Source organism: Notolepis coatsorum (genome assembly GCF_963971535.1).
Source record: "Notolepis coatsorum genome assembly, chromosome: 6".
In the NCBI taxonomy this organism is placed as follows: Eukaryota; Metazoa; Chordata; class Actinopteri; order Aulopiformes; family Paralepididae; genus Notolepis; species Notolepis coatsorum.
The window spans coordinates 63,450,632-63,470,228 of NC_140170.1; the positions used below are offsets into that span (position 1 = coordinate 63,450,632).

At 47.9% G+C, this 19,597-nt stretch overlaps 1 protein-coding gene across 1 annotated transcript in view; it reads right to left on the bottom strand.

The window, feature by feature from the left end:
• The window catches only part of LOC311229511 (low-density lipoprotein receptor-related protein 1-like), a 375,389-nt gene that overhangs the window by 170,882 nt on the left and 184,910 nt on the right, over positions 1 to 19,597 (bottom strand).

Consider the following 19,597-nt stretch of genomic DNA (forward strand, 5'->3'; position numbering starts at 1 on the left):
TGTGCAGCCAGATGGCTTTCTACTGAACGCACAGAGAGGAAACTGGTATCTATCTTCTTGTCTCTCTCTCTGGAGAGAACGGTAAGCTAATTTCCCAAAATGTTGGTGTGTTCCTTTAACATTAGATGTTAACCCTCAAGATGCTCCAGAATAGCTCTGGTTCACAGCGTGGAAAAGACCGTGCCACGGAGCCATGTTCCACTGCAGTGTGTGTGACAGACGAGGCTGCAGAGTGAAAGAGGAGCTGGGCTGGAACCATCTCTAATCCCAGGTAATTAAAACACAGCCTAAGTAGGATGAAAGTTATCTGGCCTCCGGCAGGCGAGGAGGCGGCCGATGTGATGAATGACTGCGCACTGGACTGGTAGCTATAGCTCTGTTCTCCGCAACCTGCGACTGTGTGGGGCAGCATTGCAAATTCAGATTTACACTGGCTAGTTATACCGTATATATATTTATAATATATACATTTATATATTATATTTTAACGCATATAAATATATATCCATATCTGTCTGAATATACCTGCATATAATCATTCTATATACCTACTTATACACCTGCATATAACTCTGTATGATAGTATGTTATAATGCTGTATATATACCCTGTATATATATAAATTATATATGGTGGTAAGAATAAATAAATATATATATATCTATCTATCTATACTACTTCGTATCTATCTATCCACATCTGTCTGTACATACCTGCATAAAATAATAATTTGTACATATCTCTCACCTACTCTTAATAGTTACGCTGCTGGCCAGTATGTCTTTTATACCTGTATCACTGTACATATCAATACTACTAACTCTGTTCTACTGTTACATTTGCACTCCGGTTGGATGCCAAACTTATTTTCGTTGTACTGTACCCGTGCTATAGTGTATAATGACTATAAATTACAATCTCATCTAATCAAATCGAATCGCATCGAATCTAGCTGCTGGTGGGGGGGGGGGGGCAGCTGCATTCTTCACGCAGGCTGATAGAATCGCAAACTAATTTGACGTGGCGGAACGCTCTCCGGGTCATCTACTCCCGGCCCGCTCTCTGCCACCACATAGCATGTACCAGTGGCGTTGCGCAATATGTCGGGGCCCCCCCGCAGGTCAGACCATGAGGCCCCGCCCACTCCCCTAAATCAATAATAAAGTGAGAAAATTTTGCTTTTTTTCTCGCCGCGTGGGAGCGAATTCGAGACACATATTCGGTTGCAAAAAGGTGTCCCACGGTCTCCTCTATGGCCGTGAATATTTTCACGCGGATCGGAATCACAGCGCGCCCATGGGTAACTTTTCCGTTTCGGCGAGTTTATTCCACGCGTTCGGCTTTCCTTTTCTAAGCATTTCCGGGGCTACATGTGAATGAGTAAAAGTTGCGGGAGGCCCAGATGTACCCACGGTAGAAAGCTCGCGTGGAGCCCATAATAGGCTCACTTAATACAGCGTTTTTAAAACCAGGCGAAATTTTCAGGGTCGCGAGCCGACCTTTTCCCCTCGTTTTCGATGATGGAAGTGATTTAGGAAAAGCTTCGGCACGCCGAGAGGTACCCGTGGATTTAATCTCGTGAGGATCGGGGCAATATTCGGCCCGTGGGAGCACTCGCGAACCATGTACTAAAAAATCTAAGAGGATAGTCTACAGTGGGGGCGGGGCCTTCGCTACGCCACTGGCATGGACTGTTTCAGTGGAATGTTTTTGTGTGTTGCTAACTTGCTATGAAGTCTTGTGTAGCAGCCATACCTCTCGCCACACACTATGTTACATTAGGTTAGTAGTGCTGTGTCAGCGCTGGAGAGAGAGGGTCTGGCTGAACCCATTATCATTCCTCTATAGGGGGAGAAAAACACTCTGGCTTGTTTGTGTTTCTTTAAATGGACTGCATTTATATAGCTCTTTTATCCAAAGCACTCATGCCTCACATTCACACATTCCAACCCAGACGGCGGCGCGCCATGCGACGTGCCAAACCCGTTCTTCAGGGGAGCAGTGTCTTGCTCAAGGACACGTCGGCGCGCTGCCAGGAGGAGCCGGAATTGAACCGGGAACCTTCTGATTAGGTTTAATCTCCTGTACATTGTATATTACTGTTGCACTTTACTGTTATATGTGCACTCTGGTTGGATGCCAAACGTCTTTCCGTTGTACTTTCCGTTGTGCTGTATAATGACAATAAATCTGAATCTAATTGAATGTAATATAATTCTTACAGGTCCATCTTCCTCCTTGTGTGGAAACAGCCTCTTCCCCTAAACCCATCTCTCTCACTCTCTCTCTCCATCTCTATCTCACTCTCCATTTCTCTCTCTCTGTCTCTCTCCTTCCAGTTCTCTTCTCTGTTGTGTGAAAACAGTCTATAGCCTCTTCCCCTAACTCTCTCTCTCTCTCTCTCTCTCTCTCTCTCTCTCTCTCTCTCTCTCTCTATCTATCTTTATCTCTTGCTTACTGTCTTTCTCCCCACTATCTCTTTCTTTCTTTCTCTCTCTCTTTCTTTCGTTCTCTCTCTCTGTCGCCCCCTCTCGCTGTCTCTCTCTTTCTCTGTCTCTCACTCTCATGATCTCTTTTTTGCCTCTCATCTCTCTCTCTTTCTCTCTCCCTTCGTTTCTTTCTTTCTTTCTTTCTTTCTTTCTTTCTTTCTTTCTTTCTTTCTTTCTTTCTTTCTTTCTTTCTTTCTTTCTCTTTCTTTCTTTCTTTCTTTCTTTCTTTCTTTCTTTCTTTCCTTCTTTCTTTCTTTCTTTCTTTCTTTCTTTCTTTCTTTCTTTCTTTCTTTCTTTCTTTCTTTCTTTCTTTCTTTCTTTCTTTCTTTCTTTCTTTCTTTCTTTCTTTCTTTCTTTCTTTCTTTCTTTCTTTCTTTCTTTCTTTCTTTCTTTCGTTCTCTCTGTCTCCTGTTCACTGTCTCTCTTTTGCCTCTCACCCCTCTCTCTCTCTCTCTCCATCTCTCTCACTCTCCATTTCTCTCTCTCTGTCTCTCTCTCTCCTTCCAGTTATCTTCTATGTTGTGTGAAAACAGCCTATAGCCTCTTCCCCTAACTCTCTCTCTCTCTCTCTCTCTCTCTCTCTCTCTCTCTCTCTCTCTCTCTCTCTCTCTCTCGGTGCATGCTGGGAATGAGATTGGAGAGGTTGGAGAGGTTGGAGAGGTTGGAGGTGTAGTGAGTTTTTTTTCTATCTTTATCTGTCTATTTTTGTTAATTTGTTTATGGGATATTGTATTATAGTGTAGTGTTGGGTTGCTGTGTGTTTTGGTGTGTATAGGGTTAAGTGGGAGTGTTTTGTTTGTTTGGCCGCATCGGCCAGGCTGTGCTGCTGGATGACGTCAGACGCCAATATGGACTTTTCCAAAATTGGTAGAAAGCATGGTATTAAGATATCTGTTCCTAATGTATCAGTAGAGGACTGCAGTTTGGCAGTTGGAAGTATTGTTGGACATAAAAGCATTAAATCAGCTGCGAAGATGAATCAAGGAGTAGTGATTTTTCTTGACTCGTTGGACAAGGTGCACACACTGGTTCAATCGGGGATAAGTGTTGACGGGGCTTTTCTTTCTGTAGAGCCGCTCTCCACACCAGGCAGAAATGTCTTTATTTCCAACGTTCCGCCGTTCATCAGTGATGAACTATTGAGAAGTCAACTAGCACGACATGGGAAGATAATTTCCCCTATAAGAAAAATGTCGTCGGGATGTAAATCTCCGCTTTTAAAGCATGTTGTCTCACACAGGCGACAGGTTTTAATGATTCTAAATAACAGCGGAGAGGAGCTTGAGTTGGTTTTTAAGATAAAGGTTGATGAGTTTGATTATGTGGTTTTTGTGAGTTCTGGTAATTCGGGGAAGTGTTTCAAATGCGGGGAACTCGGTCATATCTCCCGCGATTGTGCGGGGAGAGGGGCAAGGCGACCTCCGCCTCAGCCCCAAGAAGAGCGCGGGGCTGAGATCGGCGCAGGTAGTGGTACAGAGGAGGGGGGAGTGGTGCAGCGCGCAGCAGAGAGCGGTGACGACAACAGGGTCCCGCTGCAGAACGCCAGCAATGTAAATAGAGTCCTTTTGCAGACCGACAGTAGCGCAGCAGATAGTATTCAGCTGCAGGGCCACAGAACCGGTGTAGCAGTGTTGAGTACCGGTCGCAAACCGAGGTCAGATTGATTATCCCATAACTCATTGGTCCGAATCCCAGCTTCAAGCAGCGTCCTGCGAAGTTTGGGACGTCTAGGACTCAATTGTGTCTATAAACTTCAGGGCTTAAACTCAGCCGACCTCGGCTCACACACAGACACCCCCCCGTCCCCTCCAGTCATACAGTTGATGGATTGGAGTTGCGGGGTGTATTTACTCTATTCTATTTTAATCTATTCGGTTGGCCGTAGAGTTTACTTTTATTTATTTTGCTTTAATCTACTAGGTTGGCCGTATTACCACTATATGGCTTTACTTGATAATCCCATTATAGCTAGGGATAAAGCCACTTATTCTATTTCATTCTATTCATAATCCTATGTCTCCTTTTACTCCATAGGTATAAAGCCACACTTCTAAAGTTTTACATCATTAATCAAAACGCAATACGGGACCGCGTGGTTGACATATTTCTCTTTAGGCCTCCATATGGATAAAGCCTTAATGCATAATCATAAGTCTCCTTTTACTCTACTTGATAAAGCCTATAGTTATAGTTATATCCCCATTATAGCTAGGGATAAAGCCACTTACACATATTGTTTTACATCATTAATAAAAAATGCATGGGGTGAAGTTACAAATGCAGAACACATTTCAATGCTTACCCGGCCGTCTGGTCAGAAGAAAGGCTACAAAGGATATATTTATAGAGAGGTTTAATTAGAAAAAGCAAGTTACAAAAAGAGACTGAATTAGAAAAAGTGTCCATTTCAGTTAAAATATGCACAGAACAAAACATCTCATCTCTGCACGGTTTGTGCCTCTTGGCTAACAGCATTCTTCTTTCAGTTTTAAAATAAGCACAGAACAAAACATCTCATCTCTGCACGGTTTTTGCCTCTTGGCTAACAGCATTCTTCTTTCAGTTTTAAAATAAGCACAGAACAAAACATCTCATCTCTGCACGGTTTGTGCCTCTTCCTCTCTCTCCATGTCAGTGTAAAAATCTCTCCCTTTCTCTCGCCCGTTGGCCCTTATAAAGCCCCCAGATCTCTTCTGCTTATTGGTCCAAATACAGCGCTGTCACCGTGATGTCATTTCACCAGCCAGTCAATGCACGGCTCGTGGGGACTGGCTCTCCTCCCGTTTTACTCCACTAGGCTGTAACTTGAAAGTAACTGTAACGTTTTTCGCTGGAACAGACTCCCTTTGTTCTCGGCTGGCTCGGAGCTGTCTCTCAAGGTCACATTCTTAAGGGGCCCCTTTCATTTCTGACTCACAGAGACTGCATTCTGTAACATAACATTAACTTTTAACTGTAGTATAGTTTAAAAGGTGTATAAAGAATATACAGTTTATATAAGATACAAGTGTATACAAGTTATACAAGTGTGCACCCGTCCTAGAGAGCTGTCTCCTCTGCCACGGATCTTCACATATAGACACATACAGTAACATATGCCTAGATCTAAAACAGATATATACCATAAACATATGAACGACTCAGGATGTCATTGTCCAAAAGTGTCGCTTGTTTTGTGACACTTTACACCCACTCTGCCATCCTGTGAGGTCTTTGTCCATTGTCTTAATGGCGTCTGTACTGGGGGACGAGATGGCGATTGTGGGGTCACGTGGCTGTGACTCTCCACACCCCCTCTGCCATCTTGGTACCTTGTTACCCTGGTAGCCGGCGGGAAGACTTGCATCTGTTGTTCCCTGGCTGGACGGCTCGACAGGATAGGGGTCACGTTGTTGCTTGGTATCCGGCGGGAAGACTTGCATCTGTTGTACCCGGCCGATGCACCCAGGCTGTTGTCGTCTTGGTCATCTTGGTCACCTTGGTCATCTTGGTCACCTTGGTCATCTTGGTCATCTTGGTCATCTTGGTCATCTTGGTCATCTTGGTCACCTTGGTCATCTTGGTCACCTTGGTCATCTTGGTCATCTTGGTCATCTTGGTCATCTTGGTCATCTTGGGGTCGCCCCCTCTGACCTCTTGGATCTCTCCCATAGTTTGAGGTAGGTTGATTTGTCACTTCTCGGGCGACCCCCACGGATCCCCGAGAATTGTAGCAGCAGTCCTCTATTGAAGTGTGGTTGGCCTGGTCTTGTGACCCTGTCCGTAGGCCTCGCAGGACATCACAGATACAGTCCACAGAGGACTCATTTCTTTTCTCTCTTTCAGGTCCATTCAGGGCTCTCGTCGCCCTGTAACCTGGGTCCAGGCCGATGTCTCTCTGTCCGGTCTGGGAGGTCTAGGAGGTCTGGGAGGTCTAGGAGGTCTGGGAGGTCTGGGAGGTCTGGGAGGTCTAGATGAGGACCTTGAGGATGCTCTGGAGCTTGACCTAGCCCGGTCTTCCTCCATTTCCGATTTCTGACCTGAGTCAGTATATTCCTTCTTGCCATTCGCTGCGTCGTCCGCTGACTCCGTGGGGCAGCCCCCCCCCCGGAGTCAGTGTGGCACTGGTTCAGGTTTTGTCCCCCTTACCAGCGCACATTGTTCACAGATCTTTCGGACTGTTGTTTCCGTCCACTTCCTTCTTGCACAGGGGGTCCACCCTGTGTTGTGCTTGTCTCGGTCCAGACTGGGTAGTTAGTTACTTTTTATGTCTGGTATTAGCTCCGGCTAGTTAGCCAGCTTGTAGATTCAGGCTATGTAGCCTCTTATAGACTCAGCTCCTGCTGATAACACCAGCCTGTATTATTACGCCGGTTCCACTTCCGTCACAGTAGCAGGACTTATGCAGGACTTATTCTGATTTTAAGTAAACATTATGTTATTTCTAGTTCAGGTGACTTGGTACCTATTTTTCTACTTAGGTTTCGACTGTAAGTAAACATTACTGCTCGCAATGGCTATTTCAGCCTGCTATTCGTAATGGCTATTTCAGCCTGCGATTCGCAATGGCTATTTCAGCCTGCTATTCACAAAGTAGAGGTTTTTTTTTCTACTTAAGTTCTGACTTTAAGTAAACATTACTGCTCGCAATGGCTATTTCAGCCTGCTATTCGTAATGGCTATTTCAGCCTGCTATTCGCAATGGCTATTTCAGCCTGCTATTCACAAAGTAGAGTTTTTTTCTACTTAAGTTCTGACTTTAAGTAAGCATTTAGTTACTTCAAGTCATGAGTAAACCTTTTTACCGTAATCACAAAAATATACTTTAAGCGTGATCCTTTCTTTAAGTAGAACCTTCTACTTTTTTTTTGACTGTAAGAAAACATTACGTAACTTTTTAGTCATGAGTAAACGCCACTTCAAGTCGTTACTTATCAACCCTCTCTTGTTCCTGATAGATTTTTTACCAATATACTTTTGGCTGTCTGCTGCGCTCTGCAGACCATCTACGTCACCAGTGTTCCAGATCTCGAACATTAGGAAGAGTCTTGGTTGGAGAGGTTCTGCCGATAAGACCAATCTTGAGTAAGGTTGACTCAAATCTGTAACTAATTCTACTCCAGAGACACCTGACAGCAGTTATTTCAGTTAATATTCTTCCGGCTGTTGATACCTATTTAATTAGTATACAGCCCAACTCACTTGAACTCATGTTCTAAGCCCCGGAACCTCCAATCCGTTTTGACAGACCTATAGACCAGTGACTTGGCTGCCAAAGCACCACAGCGTCCTGTGTGCTGAGGCTTCCAAGTCCCCACAAGTCTGATAGGCCCGTCGGATATAGAGACCCTGATGCTCGCTCTGTCCCACCGCGTCAAGGCGCTAAGCTTGATGAGAGTTTGCAGAGTCTCAATTTTTATCCATAGGCGCTGGTGAGTGTACATCTCACGCAGCTGATATGGTTGGTACAGGTGCTAACCTACCAGATGGTAGCTGTCAGGAAATCCCCTTTGCATGAAATAGATTACAAATTCTTTCGTCCTCTCTACTCTGGTTTAGAGAAAAGACGGACATCTTTACAGTATTTGTGTTGAGAAAGCATTTTGACTTGGTCATACAGCATGCATTCCGTCCGTAACTGGTCTCGGGACCATGCTGCGCATTTGGCTGCAAGACGGTTACCACCTGGTACACCGATGAATAGCTTTTCAAGCAGTAAGCCTGATCTTTGCCTAGGCGTTCCACGTATGACTGATTCTGCTGCAACAGTGAGAGACAAGCTCCCGTCTCGCACCTGTGGGATTAGTTTCTCCACCATATTTTCCCCTGGATCTTGACCGGGGATTCTTACTTCCATTTCCATCATTTGGGCCATTGAAGCCCCTTCGGGGACCTCCAGTCCTTTGAGGTGTCTCAAAATGCGAGCGGCCTCCGGGTCATCATAGAGAGGTGACCCATGGAAAATCTGAGCACACTTATGGATATAAGCAGCCTGGGTCTCCCCTCGAAACATTTCTGGGGCCAGTTTTTTGAGCACTTGGGTTTTGCTTAACAATTCTTGTGCTTTGTTGCTTTCTCCATATTGGGTGCTGTCACGCAGACTCCTGCCTGTATGTGAACTCTTTCCTCTCGGTCGGTAAATGTCTCCGGGAGATTGGGCTAGTATGGAGTGAGGGCTCACTTCCGGTCGGTGTTCCTCTGTGCTGTGTCTCAGGGCTCGGATTGGGCTTATGGACGGGGCCTCGTTCAACCAGTTTCTTTCTCTCCTGGCTATTTCAGCCATGGCCCTGTCTAGCTTGTACACCTGTTCACGTAGTATGTCATAGCCTGCATGTAAGTGTGCATGCTTGTATGGTCCTGTTACCCCAGGGTGAGACAACACTTTTTCTGCCACGGGTGACCGGGCTAAGGCCCGAGCCGTTCCCCATCTCACGGGATATGCTGGCATAATATCCCCTGTTTTCTTTCCTTCCAAGTCTCCTTCACTCTCTTCGGAGACGTCCTCCAATCCTGAGCTCCAGGTCAAGCCCGAGGGTGACTGAAAGGTGGTGCCTTTCAGAGTAGGCCCCTTGCCTATAGGTCTCAGTTTGACCGGTTTCGCTCTCTTGTTTCGAGGTCTAGGAGGTTCGCCCCTCGGGTACCGAACTCTCTCCCTAGATCTTGATCGAGATGAAGACTTGGAGGATGCTCTGGAGCTTGACCTATCCCGGTCTCCCTCCATTCCTGAGTCCTGATTTAGATCAGTATACTCCTGTTCGCTACTTGCTGGGTCGTCCCCTGAGTCCGGGGGACGGCCTAGAAGTCTATGGATACTCCTGGCCTGAGATCGCGCAGGTTCCGCCTTTTCAGGTTCGAACTGTACTGTCGGTCTCCTGGGTGTGGATGATCTCCCTCTCTCCGCTACTCGGGAGGAGTTCTGGGAGTTGGACCTTTCTTTCCTGGGTACGGGTCCCGATCCCTTAGGGTTCGGAGGGGGAGTGAGAGGTACCAATGCAGGCTCATCGTCCTCGTCTTCCTCACCCTCCCCGGCTCTATCCACGGCCAGGGTTATTGCCTCATGGTCCCTAGGTTCCATCATGAGACGGATCTCCGTGTGCCCTGCACTCCTTAGGCTTGAGATCGCGCTGATTACGGCTTTCCCCAACCATATGCCTCTTTGGCCATATCCTCGAGACCTGCCCCACATCAGGTTTATGGCTAGTCGGTAGGGCATGTCCTTAGTACCATGGCCAGCATAGATTTCCCTTTTCTGCAGTAGTTCCTTTATACGGGACACCAGTCTGTCCCAGTTTATGTGTGAGGACTCTATCTCCTTGTATTGGTCTTGACTTAGTGTCACATGGACAATTTTCTCCGCGTGAAACACCTCATAATCACACTCTGTGATTACTGCCTTGCCTGGTTTCAGGGGCTTTTTGGTCCTTTTTTCCATTACCTGTTTCCTCAGGTTCCGGTAGTAAGAGCCTCCTGCCGTTACCATGCTTGTTTCCCATCTACCATAGTTCGTCAATGACGGACCAGTGAAGGTGAGGATTGACCATGGTGTCTCAGAGTTATCGGTCCAGACTGGGTAGTTAGTGACTGTTATGTTTGGTGATTGTCTGTGAGACCTTGTAGATGTCACTCTCACCCCTGAGTGTTCACCACGGGGAGATATATAGGTTGCTCTCGCTTGCCTCACTTCCTCGTGACCACGTGGTCCTGGGCTCATGCACTGCAGGGAGTGATCTCGCTCCTGCAGCTCCTTCAGCTCCTCCTCAAACTCCTCCTTCTCCAGACGAGACTGCAGCAGCTCCTGTTTGGTGCTTCGCAGTTCGTCTCTGGTGGTGTGGAACTGCTCCATCCAGTGGGCACTCTCGTCCCTGCAGTCCTCTAGCTGCTGCTGCAGGGAGCTCACCGAGGTGTTCACACGCTGCCGCTCTGCCTCGATACCTGCCTGAGACTGGGACACCTGCTCCATGCTGCTCCTCAGCCTCTCCATGTCGGTGCTGTACTGCTCCCTGAGGGTCTCGGATCTCCCGGTCGTGCGTGGCCACCTCGTCCTTCAGCGCCCCCTTCAGGGCCGTGAGCTCTCGCTCCCGCTGCCTCAGCGTCTCCTGGAGCTGGAGGTTGTCATCCAGTTAGCATTCAGTTCACTCCTGGCTTGTCAGCCCATGTTCCAGTGAACGCGCCGTTTTAGCTAGCGTCACGTAGCCTCGGGCTAGGTAGCCATCCAGGGAACATTCAGTGAACGGTCGTCTTGGCTGCGTGTCACGTAGCTTTGGGCTAGGTAGCCATCCAGCTCGCCTCTCTGTGAACGGCCGTTTTGGCTGCGCTTCACATACAGTCTCCCCTCCTCACATACAGTATCTTTGGGGTAGTTGGCTCTCGTCTGGCTAGGGCCAGTTCATGGGTGTTGGCAGTGGCTTGTTAGCCGATGGTGAGCTAGTTAGCTTCCGTCTGGCTTCGTGTCACGTAGCTTTGGGCTAGGTAGCCATCCAGCTCGCCTTTCTGTGAACGGCCGTTTTGGCTGCGCTTCACATACAGTCTCCCCTCCTCACATACAGTATCTTTGGGGTAGTTGGCTCTCGTCTGGCTAGGGCCAGCTCATGGGTGTTGGCAGTGGCTTGTTAGCCGATGGTGAGCTAGTTAGCTTCCGTCTGGCTTCGTGTCACGTAGCTTTGGGCTAGGTAGCCATCCAGCTCGCCTTTCTGTGAACGGTCGTTTTGACTTCGCTTCACATACAATCTCCCCTCCTTACAAACAGTATCTTTGGGCTAGGGGAGCCATCCAGTTCGCCTTTCTGTGAACGGTCGTTTTGACTTCGCTTCACATACACACTCCGCTCCTTACAAACAGTGTCTCCGGACTAGGGAGCCCTCGCCTTTCTGTGAACGGCCGTTTTGGCTCGCTTCACATCCACACTCCGCTCCTTACAAACAGTGTCTCCGGACTAGGGAGCCCTCGCCTTTCTGTGAACGGCCGTTTTGGCTCGCTTCACATCCACACTCCGCTCCTTACAAACAGTGTCTCCGGACTAGGGAGCCCTCGCCTTTCTGTGAACGGCCGTTTTGGCTTCGCTTCACATCCACACTCCGCTCCTTACAAACAGTGTCTCCGGACTAGGGAGCCCTCGCCTTTCTGTGAACGGCCGTTTTGGCTTCGCTTCACATCCACACTCCGCTCCTTACAAACAGTGTCTCCGGACTAGGGAGCCCTCGCCTTTCTGTGAACGGCCGTTTTGGCTTCGCTTCACATCCACACTCCGCTCCTTACAAACAGTGTCTCCGGACTAGGGAGCCCTCGCCTTTCTGTGAACGGCCGTTTTGGCTTCGCTTCACATCCAGTCTCCCCTCCTTACAAACAGTGTCTTTGGGCTAGGGAGCCCTCGCCTTGGGTAGGGCCAGTTCGCTTCCTGTGGGCAAAGCACGAAATTATGTTGCACTTGTAACTCCCCCCAGAGCTCTATAAACATTATGTTACCCTTTAGTTGTGAGTAAACGTTGCTTTAATCACCAAGATAGAGCTTTCTATTCATTTGTGATATCCCCGAGTACAGCCTTCCACTCGAGTCGCCAGTAGAGCTTTCTACTTTAATTTTTGCCAAATCTGTAATTTAATTTTACTCCAGAGTCTTTTGACAGTAGTCTTGTCTTCTTCGGCCGTTTAGCACCTATTTTGGTTAGTATAAATGCCCATCGCCAGGGACGCCATGTTGAGTACCGGTCGCAAACCGAGGTCAGATTGATTATCCCATAACTCATTGGTCCGAATCCCAGCTTCAAGCAGCGTCCTGCGAAGTTTGGGACGTCTAGGACTCAATTGTGTCTATAAACTTCAGGGCTTAAACTCAGCCGACCTCGGCTCACACACAGACACCCCCCCGTCCCCTCCAGTCATACAGTTGATGGATTGGAGTTGCGGGGTGTATTTACTCTATTCTATTTTAATCTATTCGGTTGGCCGTAGAGTTTACTTTTATTTATTTTGCTTTAATCTACTAGGTTGGCCGTATTACCACTATATGGCTTTACTTGATAATCCCATTATAGCTAGGGATAAAGCCACTTATTCTATTTCATTCTATTCATAATCCTATGTCTCCTTTTACTCCATAGGTATAAAGCCACACTTCTAAAGTTTTACATCATTAATCAAAACGCAATACGGGACCGCGTGGTTGACATATTTCTCTTTAGGCCTCCATATGGATAAAGCCTTAATGCATAATCATAAGTCTCCTTTTACTCTACTTGATAAAGCCTATAGTTATAGTTATATCCCCATTATAGCTAGGGATAAAGCCACTTACACATATTGTTTTACATCATTAATAAAAAATGCATGGGGTGAAGTTACAAATGCAGAACACATTTCAATGCTTACCCGGCCGTCTGGTCAGAAGAAAGGCTACAAAGGATATATTTATAGAGAGGTTTAATTAGAAAAAGCAAGTTACAAAAAGAGACTGAATTAGAAAAAGTGTCCATTTCAGTTAAAATATGCACAGAACAAAACATCTCATCTCTGCACGGTTTGTGCCTCTTGGCTAACAGCATTCTTCTTTCAGTTTTAAAATAAGCACAGAACAAAACATCTCATCTCTGCACGGTTTTTGCCTCTTGGCTAACAGCATTCTTCTTTCAGTTTTAAAATAAGCACAGAACAAAACATCTCATCTCTGCACGGTTTGTGCCTCTTCCTCTCTCTCCATGTCAGTGTAAAAATCTCTCCCTTTCTCTCGCCCGTTGGCCCTTATAAAGCCCCCAGATCTCTTCTGCTTATTGGTCCAAATACAGCGCTGTCACCGTGATGTCATTTCACCAGCCAGTCAATGCACGGCTCGTGGGGACTGGCTCTCCTCCCGTTTTACTCCACTAGGCTGTAACTTGAAAGTAACTGTAACGTTTTTCGCTGGAACAGACTCCCTTTGTTCTCGGCTGGCTCGGAGCTGTCTCTCAAGGTCACATTCTTAAGGGGCCCCTTTCATTTCTGACTCACAGAGACTGCATTCTGTAACATAACATTAACTTTTAACTGTAGTATAGTTTAAAAGGTGTATAAAGAATATACAGTTTATATAAGATACAAGTGTATACAAGTTATACAAGTGTGCACCCGTCCTAGAGAGCTGTCTCCTCTGCCACGGATCTTCACATATAGACACATACAGTAACATATGCCTAGATCTAAAACAGATATATACCATAAACATATGAACGACTCAGGATGTCATTGTCCAAAAGTGTCGCTTGTTTTGTGACACTTTACACCCACTCTGCCATCCTGTGAGGTCTTTGTCCATTGTCTTAATGGCGTCTGTACTGGGGGACGAGATGGCGATTGTGGGGTCACGTGGCTGTGACTCTCCACAAGCAGGTACGAAGCAGAGCCTTGGTACAGAGGAGGGAGGAGTGAGGGAAGCTGCCCCCCCCTCAACTAGTGGCGACTGTGGGATAACAGGGGGTGGTGCGGGTGGTGCAGGTACAGAGGAGGGAGGGGTGGGAGACGCTGTTCCCCCCTCAACCAGTGGTTGTGTAGGTAAGGAGGTGGGAATCAGAGATGCTGCCCCCCCTTCAACAAGTGGCGAGGTAACAGAGGAGAGCAGAGTTTTTTTTGTCCCCCCAAGCCCAACACTGCGTCAGGGTAAAAAAAGGAATCAAAAAAATTTGACGAGTGAAGTAATAGGGGAACATTTGAATGTGGTGGACAATGTACACAGTCAGACAGTGGATGGCGTGGTGGGAAGTGATGGAGGGGTGGGCTCTCAGGATAAAAAAATAGTGACAAGTTTGATCATAGACGACACAGGTTCCTCTCAGTCCAGTATGGACGAGGATGAAGTTGAAAAACAATGGGGGGATGACATCTCAAGTGTTGAGGAAGATGAGTTCCCAAATGCTTCTCAAGTGTCTGATTCACAACGGAAAAAATGTTATGCAGTCAGGCAGATACAGAAGTTCCTGCACACAACAAAAAATTTGAGAAGTGTCAAAGTGGAAGATTTTTTTGAAGATTTGGAGATGTTTATTTTTTCAGCAAGGACTCAAATGAGGTCGAAGAACTGTGGGGGGTACACTTCCCAGGAAGTTTTTAGACTAAGAAAGATTATGCAGAAGCTCAGAAAAATGGATAATATAGTGTTACCATGATAATGGAGCTTCTGATGTGTGGAGCCCGGCTGGACATTCAGGAAGGGAGTAGACCTGGGCTTGGACAGTGTCTGCAAGCAGTTGGGACAATGACACTGAAAGATGTTGTGAATGTAGCCGGGTCAGAGGAAGTGGCTTCTTTATTGGGGCTGAGGACGGCCTGTCACAACAGGGTCTGTCTGGACGATTGGACTGAAGCGCGGAGCGTCGGGGAACAATACCTGTTGCAGGATTATGTCGGTGGAACGGAAGGTCCTGATGAAGGGGATCTTTTTTTTCATGAGCTGGATATAAAAACTGACACAAATGGACTGACGGGACCTTTTTGGGTTGCTCATATGTTGTTCTTGATGACATATTATGTGTTGAATGGGAGTATGGATATTTTTTTGTTTGGGTGGAGCTTCAATGTTTTTTTGTTGTGTTGCAGACGGACAGGTGTATTTTAGCATTTTTTTTATTGTGAGATCTCATGTGGTTTTAAGTGTGATGGGGACATATGTTGCCCGATATAATGTGTAGTTAGTTGTTTTTAATTGTATTGACATACACATTGTACATTGTAATGAGAAATATGTAAATAAATGTTTTTCTAAAATCAAAAAATCTCTCTCTCTCTCTCTCTCTCTCTCTCTCTCTCTCTCTCTCTCTCTCTCCCTGCCTGCCTGCCTGCCTGCCTGCCTGCCTGCCTGCCTGCCTGCCTGCCTGCCTGCCTGCCTGCCTGCCTGCCTGCCTGCCTGCCTGCCTGCCTGCCTGCCTCCCTCCCTCCCTCCCTCCCTCCCTCCCTCCCTCCCTCCCTCCCTCCCTCCCTCCCTCCCTCCAGTTCTCTTGTCTATTGTCCAGAGTGGTATCATGACTTGGCTATGTGGGCCCGTTCACACCACACAGCTTCCTGGCTGGGCAGCCCATCCCCAGCCCGTTCCCAGCACCAAACCACAACACTTCCAGGCCCCAAAGCCTCCGTTCTGCAGCCCCTCCTCCTTCTGCGGTCCTCACATAGCCCAGACCCCAGCTCCTCTCCCCCCTCCCTCCCTCCCTCCCTCCTCAGCTTATCTCCCCCTCCCTCCCTCCCCCCTCCATCCCTCTCCCGATACCCATCATCATCATGAGCTGTCATCTGTCATCCTCCCCGCCAGACTCTTTCACACGTTTCCCATTATGAGTGACAGATATGGTACTGTACAGCAAAGACAGTTCACATGGGGACACCAGTACATCAGACAGACAGACAGACAGACAGACAGACAGACAGACAGACAGACAGACAGCAGACTATACACAGGGCCACCGTGACGACAGACAGACAGACAGACAGACAGACAGACAGACAGACAGACAGACAGACAGACAGACAGACAGACAGACAGACAGACAGACAGACAGACAGACTGTACGCATCCCTCTCCATACACATATAACTATGTACTATCAGTTTTAGCCATAGGTTACAGCTGTAGACACAATGAGGTGGTTATTATGCTGAAAGGAGAAGTGGCATGTGGTGGCTGTGTGCACTAAGAGAAGTGGCATGTGGTGGCTGTGTGCACTAAGAGAAGTGGCATGTGGTGGCTGTGTGCACTAAGAGAAGTGGCATGTGGTGGCTGTGTGCATTAAGAGAAGTGGCATCATGTGGTGGCTGTGTGCATTAAGAGAAGTGGCATGTGGTGGCTGTGTGCATTAAGAGAAGTGGCATGTGGTGGCTGTGTGCATTAAGAGAAGTGGCATCATGTGGTGGCTGTGTGCATTAAGAGAAGTGGCATGTGGTGGCTGTGTGCACTAAGAGAAGTGGCATGTGGTGGCTGTGTGCATTAAGAGAAGTGGCATGTGGTGGCTGTGTGCATTAAGAGAAGTGGCATGCGGTGGCTGTGTGCATTAAGAGAAGTGGCATGTGGTGGCTGTGTGCACTAAGAGAAGTGGCATGTGGTGGCTGTGTGCATTAAGAGAAGTGGCATGTGGTGGCTGTGTGCATTAAGAGAAGTGGCATGTGGTGGCTGTGTGCACTAAGAGAAGTGGCATGTGGTGGCTGTGTGCATTAAGAGAAGTGGCATCATGTGGTGGCTGTGTGCATTAAGAGAAGTGGCATCATGTGGTGGCTGTGTGCATTAAGAGAAGTGGCATGTGGTGGCTGTGTGCATTAAGAGAAGTGGCATGCGGTGGCTGTGTGCATTAAGAGAAGTGGCATGTGGTGGCTGTGTGCACTAAGAGAAGTGGCATCATGTGGTGGCTGTGTGCATTAAGAGAAGTGGCATCATGTGGTGGCTGTGTGCATTAAGAGAAGTGGCATGTGGTGGCTGTGTGCATTAAGAGAAGTGGCATGCGGTGGCTGTGTGCATTAAGAGAAGTGGCATGCGGTGGCTGTGTGCATTAAGAGAAGTGGCATCATGTGGTGGCTGTGTGCATTAAGAGAAGTGGCATGCGGTGGCTGTGTGCATTAAGAGAAGTGGCATCATGTGGTGGCTGTGTGCATTAAGAGAAGTGGCATGTGGTGGCTGTGTGCATTAAGAGAAGTGGCATGTGGTGGCTGTGTGCACTAAGAGAAGTGGCATGCGGTGGCTGTGTGCATTAAGAGAAGTGGCATCATGTGGTGGCTGTGTGCATTAAGAGAAGTGGCATGCGGTGGCTGTGTGCATTAAGAGAAGTGGCATCATGTGGTGGCTGTGTGCATTAAGAGAAGTGGCATGTGGTGGCTGTGTGCATTAAGAGAAGTGGCATGCGGTGGCTGTGTGCATTAAGAGAAGTGGCATCATGTGGTGGCTGTGTGCATTAAGAGAAGTGGCATGTGGTGGCTGTGTGCACTAAGAGAAGTGGCATGTGGTGGCTGTGTGCATTAAGAGAAGTGGCATGCGGTGGCTGTGTGCATTAAGAGAAGTGGCATGTGGTGGCTGTGTGCATTAAGAGAAGTGGCATGTGGTGGCTGTGTGCACTAAGAGAAGTGGCATGTGGTGGCTGTGTGCATTAAGAGAAGTGGCATCATGTGGTGGCTGTGTGCATTAAGAGAAGTGGCATGTGGTGGCTGTGTGCACTAAGAGAAGTGGCATGTGGTGGCTGTGTGCATTAAGAGAAGTGGCATCATGTGGTGGCTGTGTGCATTAAGAGAAGTGGCATGTGGTGGCTGTGTGCATTAAGAGAAGTGGCATCATGTGGTGGCTGTGTGCACTAAGAGAAGTGGCATCATGTGGTGGCTGTGTGCATTAAGAGAAGTGGCATGTGGTGGCTGTGTGCATTAAGAGAAGTGGCATCATGTGGTGGCTGTGTGCACTAAGAGAAGTGGCATCATGTGGTGGCTGTGTGCACTAAGAGAAGTGGCATGCGGTGGCTGTGTGCATTAAGAGAAGTGGCATGCGGTGGCTGTGTGCATTAAGAGAAGTGGCATGCGGTGGCTGTGTGCACTAAGAGAAGTGGCATGTGGTGGCTGTGTGCATTAAGAGAAGTGGCATGCTGTGGCTGTGTGCACTAAGAGAAGTGGCATGTGGTGGCTGTGTGCATTAAGAGAAGTGGCATGTGGTGGCTGTGTGCATTAAGAGAAGTGGCATGTGGTGGCTGTGTGCACTAAGAGAAGTGGCATGTGGTGGTTGTGTGCACTAAGAGAAGTGGCATGTGGTGGCTGTGTGCACTAAGAGAAGTGGCATGTGGTGGCTGTGTGCACTAAGAGAAGTGGCATCATGTGGTGGCTGTGTGCATTAAGAGAAGTGGCATGTGGTGGCTGTGTGCACTAAGAGAAGTGGCATGTGGTGGCTGTGTGCACTAAGAGAAGTGGCATCATGTGGTGGCTGTGTGCACTAAGAGAAGTGGCATGTGGTGGCTGTGTGCATTAAGAGAAGTGGCATGTGGTGGCTGTGTGCATTAAGAGAAGTGGCATGTGGTGGCTGTGTGCACTAAGAGAAGTGGCATCATGTGGTGGCTGTGTGCATTAAGAGAAGTGGCATGTGGTGGTTGTGTGCACTAAGAGAAGTGGCATGTGGTGGCTGTGTGCATTAAGAGAAGTGGCATGTGGTGGCTGTGTGCACTAAAAGAAGTGGCATCATGTGGTGGCTGTGTGCATTAAGAGAAGTGGCATGTGGTGGCTGTGTGCACTAAGAGAAGTGGCATGTGGTGGCTGTGTGCACTAAGAGAAGTGGCATGCGGTGGCTGTGTGCATTAAGAGAAGTGGCATGTGGTGGCTGTGTGCATTAAGAGAAGTGGCATGTGGTGGCTGTGTGCACTAAGAGAAGTGGCATGCGGTGGCTGTGTGCACTAAGAGAAGTGGCATGTGGTGGCTGTGTGCACTAAGAGAAGTGGCATCATGTGGTGGCTGTGTGCATTAAGAGAAGTGGCATGTGGTGGTTGTGTGCACTAAGAGAAGTGGCATGTGGTGGCTGTGTGCATTAAGAGAAGTGGCATGTGGTGGCTGTGTGCACTAAAAGAAGTGGCATCATGTGGTGGCTGTGTGCATTAAGAGAAGTGGCATCATGTGGTGGCTGTGTGCATTAAGAGAAGTGGCATCATGTGGTGGCTGTGTGCATTAAGAGAAGTGGCATGTGGTGGCTGTGTGCATTAAGAGAAGTGGCATGCGGTGGCTGTGTGCATTAAGAGAAGTGGCATCATGTGGTGGCTGTGTGCACTAAGAGAAGTGGCATCATGTGGCTGTGTGCATTAAGAGAAGTGGCATCATGTGGTGGCTGTGTGCATTAAGAGAAGTGGCATGTGGTGGCTGTGTGCACTAAGAGAAGTGGCATGTGGTGGCTGTGTGCACTAAGAGAAGTGGCATGTGGTGGCTGTGTGCATTAAGAGAAGTGGCATGTGGTGGCTGTGTGCACTAAGAGAAGTGGCATCATGTGGTGGCTGTGTGCACTAAGAGAAGTGGCATGTGGTGGCTGTGTGCATTAAGAGAAGTGGCATCATGTGGTGGCTGTGTGCATTAAGAGAAGTGGCATCATGTGGTGGCTGTGTGCACTAAGAGAAGTGGCATCATGTGGTGGCTGTGTGCACTAAGAGAAGTGGCATCATGTGGTGGCTGTG